Here is an 8,925-nt window from a genome sequence, read left to right as displayed (position 1 = left end):
GGAAAGAGTACACAGTGAGTCTTAACATTTGAATTGACACATTGGCAATCTATTGTCCTTGAGTGGAAAGCTCCCATGATTTTGTAAATAACATTATTTCACTTTACAGCTGTGGATATCTGTTGTAAAGGGATTGAATCTGATTCAGTTGTAAACTGATTCAGTGACCTGAATCTACTAAGGTACAATATCTATTATCATCATATTAATTTGTCAGTTTTGAATTATATGCTCACAAAGAAGGTAAAACCCCGTAACTGCCAAAACACATCATGTTAATTAAGGCCTCCAAGCCAAAGAAAGTCTTTTAAAATCCCGATAGCTAGGAATAACGCATCTTGTTTCAGAATTTAAGAGCGCTATTCCTCAGATTTCCAGTTTACATTTTAAAAAGATCTATAGGTAAAAACCTATAGGAAAAGGAAATTACATTTAAGAGCACCTTTGTGCCATGTTCTGAGAGCATAAGGAGATTTAAAAGCTACCTTATTCTTCTTAATGTGTGTACATTTATAAAATTATTTTCTTTGCTTCTCCGCTAGTCAGTGGAGCACGCTCATTTAAAGTCAGGGGAACAGCATGTTCCATTATCGGCACACTAAACCACAGGATTAACGAATATTCTAGCAAAAGCAGTCACATTTATTAATGTCCCCATGGAGCTGTGGTCTGAAACAATAAACTTAGCCATAATAATTTGGTATCCATTAATCAAATAAATTAATTCATCCATCCACGGTTTCGAGTATATTTACAATTTAAAAAGGAAAACTTTGGGAAAAGAATAGACCCAAAGGAGTGGACACTATTAATTTGCATTACTTGGCAGCTCCTGATTCTGGCAAACCACACGCAAGGGGTTAACGAGCTGGGTTGACTCAGGTGGTAGCCGCATTCCGTAGTTGAAGGCGGTGGCAGGAGTTTAGACCCAAAATGATTGCCGGGAAAGGCAGCAGGGGCACAAGAAGACAGATGGCAGAGAAAAGGGAATGTGTTTTTCTGTGCGTTTACCAAATATAATTAAGTACCTCCTTTTTCCCAGTGTTAGGTGCTTCTCAAAAAGGATTGCATTTAATCCTCTGACTAACCCTTACAGATGAAGAAATCAGATGAGAGAGAGAGATACTTGCCGAATGTAGCACAGCTAGTAAGTGGGAGAGCAGAGTTTTGAATGCAGTGGAGCGATCTGAGGTCAAAGCCAGAGCTCTGTTCTCCATCACACTGTGTGTGGACTGCTGTCTACACTTGAAATTATTTGCTTCATCTCTGAATCCCTTGCTAGAGAGTAAGCTCCTTGAGGGTAGAGGCTGTGTCCCCCTGTGGATCCAGGTGTCCCTCATTGCCCCCTACAAGTCCTCTGTTGGGAGCAGGGCACTTCCTGTTCCATTTACTTCCCATTTGGTGCAACCTGCTAGGAATTTATTCCTTCACTTTAGCCAGGCCTCTGGTGCCCCTTCTGGCATTCATCCTTTCTTGGTCTTCTGCTCCCACTCTTTCCCTGGAAACCATTTCTCGTGCAGCAGCCAGACCGATCTTTTGAAATGTAAATCACGTAGTCTTGATCTTTGAATAAAATCCAAAATCTGACCCATGGCCTCCTGGCCCAGTTACAGGCCCCTGTGAACATGTGCCCTCAGGACTCCAGCCTCGTGCCTGTGCTCCAGGCACAATGGCTTTCTTCCTGTTTCTCATCACTCTGAACTTTGTTCCACCTTGGAGCCTTTGCACAGCTGCTTCCTTTGCTCTTTGTTTTAATTATCCCAGAGAAATACGTGCACAAGGAAGCATGTGCGAGGACGTTTATTGAAGCAACTTTGAAACACAACAACGGAAAACAACCTAATGTCCTGCATCAGTAGAAAAGGGCCTATCCACTACAATGTATACCCTCTGTACAGCCGGTCCTCCGTATCTGCGGATACCGGGAGACCACCGGGAGACCACCGTCTTCAGAATATTATGCAGCAGTTGGAAACACTGAGATACACGCTGATGGGGGTATACATTGGTACAGTACCTGTGGAAGGCAATTTGACAATATCTATCAAAATCAGCAATTCAAAAACCCTTTGTACAGTTTCCCTTTTGGAAATTAACCTTACAGGTATACTTCCACATGGAAAGTGACATAGGTACAAAGTTCTTTATTGTAGCACTCATTGTAATAGTAAACATTGAAAACAACCAAGGACTCCATCAACATCCATCCAGGGGGCTGATTAAATTATGGTACAGCCATACAGTGGAACACCATGGTGCTGAAAAAAGGATGAGGATATTCTCAATACTCTGATATGGAAGGGTTTTCAAGATATGTAAAGTCACTTCAAGGTGCAGAATAGTGCATAAAATGGGAGGAAAATAGGAATTATATTCATGTTTGCTTGAAATGCATGAAGAATAACGGATGGTAATAAGAAACTAACAACAGTGATTACCTATGAAACTTGTATGGGAATGGTGTAGATGAGGAGCAAGAATGGGGAGGAAAACTTCATTGTACATTTTCAAATACTTTTGGGGGAACTTCCCCGGTGGTCCAGTGGTTAAGACTCTGTGCTTCCAGGCTTCCCTGGTGGTGCACTGGTTAAGAATCCACCTGTCAATGCAGGGGACACAGGTTCGAGCCCTGGTCCGGGAAGATCCCACATGCCGCAGAACAACTAAGCCCGTGCGCCACAACTACTGAGCCTGCGCTCTAGAGCCCATGAGCCACAACTACTGAGCCCACGTGCCACAACTACTGAAGCCTGCGTACCTAGAGCCCGTGCTTCGCAACAAGAGAAGCCCCCGCAACGAGAAGCCTGCGCACCGCAACGAAGAGTAGCCCCTGCTCGCTGCAACTAGAGAAAGCCCGCGCGCAGCAGCAAAGACCCAACGCAGACAAAAATAAATAAATAAATTTATATATATAAAAAAAAAACCTCAGTGCTGCCAGTGCAGGGGGCATGGGTTTGATCCCTGGTCGGGGAGCTAAGATCCTGTATGCCACGGGGCTAAAAAATAAATACTTCTGGGGCTTTAACTACGTGAATATACTACCTCCCCCCGCCCCTACATACACAAAACAAGGAAGAGGTGGGTCTACATATTCTGACATGAAAAGGTCTGCAAGACAAATTGTTAAGAATAACAAGCACTCTGCAAAACAACATGCAGACACTTATCAAGGTTTAGAAATATAAGGACAGAGGATTTGGAGAAGGGCACAAGAGGGGGGCTTGATTTTTAGGGGTGGGTTGGCCAAAGGCAACTTTCTTTTTAGCTGTATGTAGTATGCATTATTTATGAATTAGTTATAAATAAAGGAATAAAAATATATCCTGGGTGGAGTACTGCCAGGTAATGACCAGATTAAGGGTTGGGTTCTGGGAGTAGGTGATTGAAATGTAGTGAAGGTGAGGCTGGGGTTAAGGAGGTACCAGACGTGTTCAGTCAAACTGTTACTCAGAGCTACACACATGGTAAAAAGCCCCAGTGTGATGCTGGGAGCTGGGCTGGGACAGCATGGGGCATCTCTGAAGGCTGAAAGACCCTCTGAAAATCTTCATCAGGAGAGGCAGCTCCATGACTCCCACGAGGGCATGGCTGGAGGTTCTAGAGCTGAATGGTGTCCAAGGAGAGATGGCTTTATCTGGTGGTGGACGGGAAATGGAAGAGAAATACTGTCCAATATGGAGGCCACTGGTCACATATGGCTCTTGAGCACTAGAAATGTGGCTGGTGCAACTGAGGAAATGAAGTTTTTATTTTATTTTGATTAACTTAAATTTAGGTAGCCACATGCTTATTTGCGTTTATCACATTGGACAACACAGAGCTAGCCTGAAGCTGCATGAGGAACCGATTCTGGTAGTTTGAGGTATAAAAGAATAAGTGGCCTCTGCTAGAGACGCCCAGGGGTGGTGTAGTGGCCTTAGGAGAGGACCTGGATCCCAATGATGCAAGAAGAGGAAAAAAAGTGCTCTGGGGAAAGACTGAATATATAGGAGGTTAGAAGGTATTTATGGGAACAAGGATCTAACATTTCCATCATTGCAGAAAGTTCTACTGGACAATGTTAGTCTAGCCACATGCTGCTACTGAGCCCTTGAGATGTGCTGTGAGCATAAATATACCCTGGATTACAAAGACTTAGTCTCAAAAGAAGAATATAAAATATTAATAACTTTAGGTATTGATTACATGAAATGATAATATTTTGCATATATTACATCATATAAAAATATTATTTAAAGTAATTACAAAGGGGGAGGGAGGGTAGGTGAGTGATGGAGTGGGAGTTTGGGATTAGCAGATGTAAACTATTACATACAGGATGGATAAACAACAAGGTCGTAGTGTATAGCACAGGGAACTATATTCAATAGCCTGTGATAAACCATAATGGAAAGAATGTATATATGTATAACTGAATCACTTTGCTGTACAGCAGAAATTAACACAATATTGTAACTCAACTATACTTCAATAACATTTTTAAAAAGTAATTACAGCTGCTTCTTTTTTAAAGTAGCTCCTAGAAAATTTTAAGTTACATATGTGGCTTGTATTCTATTTCTGTTAGACATAGTTGATCTAAAAAGTGCAGGGGAAAAGATTGAGAGGGAGATCAGGTCAGAGCAGGGCTGAGGATTGTGGAGACTAAGAGGTGCTTTAGTACATTTTGGTCCCAGATGGTGTCCGGTCTTCTCTCAGTTTGACAGGAAGGTCCCCTACGAGACCTGCTGAGGGCCTGGGGTCCCAGCCTAGAAAGCAGTAGTATGGCTTGGGGTGATGTCGAGGGCTTTGTTTGCGGGGTCAGCTCAAGACTTTCCAGATTCTCTTTTCCCTGTGAAAGTGTACTCCCCTCTAGTCTTAACTTGGGTGATACTGTCTCCACATCCTATCATATCCCTATATGGTAGAGTTCACCCTAATTAAGACTAGCCTTTCCTTAAATATGTAAAAAAGATGCTCAACTCACTTATATTAAGAGAAACACGAAGCAAAATACAAGGAGATATTTTTCACGTAGCAGATTGGTCAAGATTTTTTAAAAAATTAAGTATAAACTGTGTGGGCAAGATACAGGAAAATAGGGGTGTGGGAATTTAGTTAGTACAACCTTTGTAGAAGACAAATTGATAGTGTCTATCAAAACTTTAATTGTGTATTTGCTTTGACTCAATCCTGATATTTATTCTACAGATGTACACAGTGCAAAATAACCTCTGTAAAAGAGTATTCACTGCAATAATGTTTATGCAAGAAATAATTGGGAATAACTTAAATGTTCATTACTAGAGAGTGATGAAATACATGATGAGTATAATTTCAATAGGATTATAAAATAATCATGTAACTTCAATAGCAGGCAGCTGCTAAAAATAGTAAGGCAGATATAAAGCAGATCCAAACGTACAGAGAAGGCTCTCCAAGATAATAGCATTAAGTTAAAAAAAAAAAAGAAAAAAGAAAAAAGAAAAGAAGCAAAGTGAGTACAGTGTAGGTAGCACACTGCCATTTCTGTCGGGGGTGGAGCTCAATATATTTGTTCAGTTCTATGTTTATACATGTATAGATTTATTTGAAGGTTGTATAAGAAACTAGTAACAATGGTGGCTTCTAAGAAGGGGAACTGTACTGGGGGAAGAAGAGAGACTTAGTATTTTGTACCTGTAAGTTTTTTATGACCCGTATATATTGTCAATCCAATAAAACCAAATAAAACATCTAATGACTTTTTAAGTAGGGAATTACCTCTTATCACACTACCGTAGAGCATCTTTTGCCTACACGTCACAGTTTAACTTTTTCCTGGTGCTGCAACTCTCTCTTTGCTTTCTAGAGAGTTAGATTTACCCTCTTACTACTTAGCAACTGAAGGGAAAATTGTATGTATTTATTTATTTGATTGTCGAGTACAGTATCTGGATTTACCAATTTTTAGATTTCAAGGATTTTGATTTCTTTCCCTCTTATTTTGTCCCTTTCTTCATGCTTATCGTTAAGTTAATGAGGGTTTTTAAAAATATTCACATTAAACAGCAGCAACTAACACAACAATGTAAAGCAATTATACCTCAATAAAGATGCTAAAAAAAGAAATATTCACATTGAAAAATCAAAGTTCTCTTATTCTTCCTCTTATTCTTCGAGTACTCTTGAAGTAAACATTTAAAATTACACAGAAGTGAAATAAAACCAAATACCCGATGTAGTGTGCCCTCTAGTGGTTAAAGAAAACACTCTCAAACTCACCAGCCCCTTCTTTTCTCAAGAATCAAGAACTTCTGTGTTTTACTCAAAATAGAATTACCATATAATCCAGCAATCCCACTCCTGGGCATATATCCAGACAAAACTATAACTCAAAAAGATACATGCACCCCAATGTTCATTGCAGCACTATTCACAATAGCTAAGATATGGAAACAAGCTAAAAGTCCATCCACAGATGAACTGATAAAGAAGATGTGGTACCTATATGTAATACAATGGAATACTACTCGGCCATAAAAAAAGAACAAAATAATGCCATTTGCAGCAACATGGATGCAACTAGAGATTATCATACTAAGTGAAGTAAGTCAGAAAGAGAAAGACAAATGCATACCATATGATATCACTTATATGTGGAATCTAAAATAAGGCCCAGATGAACCTATCTATGAAACAGAAACCGACTCACAGACATAGAGAACAGACTTGTGGTTGCTAAGGGGAGGGATGGACTGGGAGTTTGGGGTCAGTAGATGCAAACTATTACATATAGAAAGGATAAACAATAAGGTCCTACTGTATAGCACAGGGAACTATATTCAGTAACCTGGGATAAACCATAATGGTAAAGAATATGAAAAATAAAGTATATATGTATAACTGAGTCACTTTGCTGTACAGCAGAAATTAACACAACATTGTAAATCAACTATACTTCAATAAAAAATAAATTAATAAAAAAAGAATGTGTTTTAAAAATATGAGTGAAAACTCAGTTCTAAAGTGAAAGACAAAAAAGCTATGAGAAGCATAAACATAGTAGATGTCTCAGTCTATTCAGGCTGCTGAAACAAAAGCACCATAGACAGTGGTTTAAACAACAAATGTTTATTTCTTATAGTTCTGTAGGCTGGGAAGTCCAAGATCAAGGCACCAGCAGATTTGGTATCTAGTGAAGACTTGCTTCCTAGTTCACAAACAAGCGTCTCTTCACTGTGTCCTCACATGGTGGAAGGGACGCGAGAGCTCTCTGGGGTCTCTTTTATGAGGGCACTAACTCCATTCATGAGGGCTGTACCCTCACGGCCTAACTAATCACCTTCCAAAGTTTCCACCTCCATAACCATCACACTGAAGGTTAGGATTTTAACATGTGAACTTTGGGGGGACACGGATATTCAGCCCACAACAGTAGGTACATTTCTTAAATCAGAAACAAATAGTAGCTAAGGAAGAAAACGATCAAAACATATTTAACTTGCTTTACCCTCCATCTCTCTGGAGCCAAATACGCAGATCAAAGGTGACTTTCCAAAGTTTAGATTTAGTTAGAAAGATAACTTAATTGGATTGGAAGCAGAAAACTAACTCTAACTTTAATTTGCCCAGGAAGGAAACAAAGGATGCATGATAAAGTAAATAGCCATTGGAATTGGTTAATGAAAGCACGCCTGCTTTTAGTAAGTGATCTAAGAACAAAAGTCATAGAATTTTTTCAGAAAGTGTGTCACAGGGGTGATTTGATGGTCAAAGCCCTTGTTTGAAAAGTTTCCTTGGGTCTGGTGATGGTAAACCAGGGTCTCTTTGAAGAAGACTGGAAACCTAAGGCGTGATGGGATGTGGTCTTCTGAGAGCAGCTTTGTCCAACAGGATGGAAAGTTCACCTCAGAGTGGGGTGAATGGGGGCTGTCTTGATGGAGGTGACTGACAATTCCACTCATGTCAGTGGAAGGAAAACAGAATAGATGTGGACTTCTTTTCAAGGAAGAACACCCAGTTCCAATGCCTTTACTCTGGCAAAAATGCACAGGATATTAACATGCCACATTTTCTCGGATTTACCACCTGTGAAAGAGGCCCTTACATAGACGTGGTCCCTGGGCTAGCCCTTCCTTTCTCTCGGCTCTTGCCTTTTCTGAAGTTGACAATTCTTTAGTGGCAGAAAGGAACACTAGTACAGGAAGGAAGGGAAGAGATGAAGGAGGTATCATGCCTATCTTTTTCATCCTGGATCTCAGATTCAAAGGTTTCAAATAATCATACTTCTCATTTCAAGGTGCATTGTCATCGTTGTCTGGGTAGGGTTACTCTTGTGACTGACTGATTTATTAAACAGTGTACTTATTATCTCCTCTTCCCTTATCTGCTTCCCTTTAAGCCTTCCCCCAAAGGTAACTATTATTATGTGTTTAATGTGTATCTGTGTGTATGTTTCTTGCAAAATATATATAATTGTTTTGTGTAGATGTATTTTTAATTGAGTGGTACTACAGTATATCTCTCATTCTGTTCCTTTTCTTTTGCTTCAGCAGATGCCTCTGAGATCTATTTATATTGCTGTGTGTACTTCTCATCCATTGTTTTTAACTGTTGCGTAATATTCCATGATGTATATCTACCATTTTAACAATCCACTGGCCAAGAGATGGATAACCAATTGTCTCTAACTCCCTGCTACCACAGATACTGCCGTCTCTTAATGAATCTGAGTGGAACGTCTTTGGGATATATACTGAGGGATGGAAATGCTGTGCCATAGAATATGAATATGTTTAATTTGACTATAGTACCGGATTGTTTTCCAGAATGGATGAACTAATCTGTACCTCCTATAGCACAGGGCCAAAAACGTGTTCACAAATTCTCATCAAAAGGTGGAAACTGGGCTTCCCTGGTGGCACAGTGGTTGAGAGTCCGCCTGCCGATGCAGGGGACACGGGT

This window comes from Physeter macrocephalus, chromosome 1 (assembly GCF_002837175.3).
Source record: "Physeter macrocephalus isolate SW-GA chromosome 1, ASM283717v5, whole genome shotgun sequence".
Lineage (NCBI taxonomy): Eukaryota > Metazoa > Chordata > Mammalia > Artiodactyla > Physeteridae > Physeter > Physeter macrocephalus.
The sequence above is the reverse complement of the archived record's forward strand: the minus strand, read 5'-3'. Positions refer to the sequence as shown.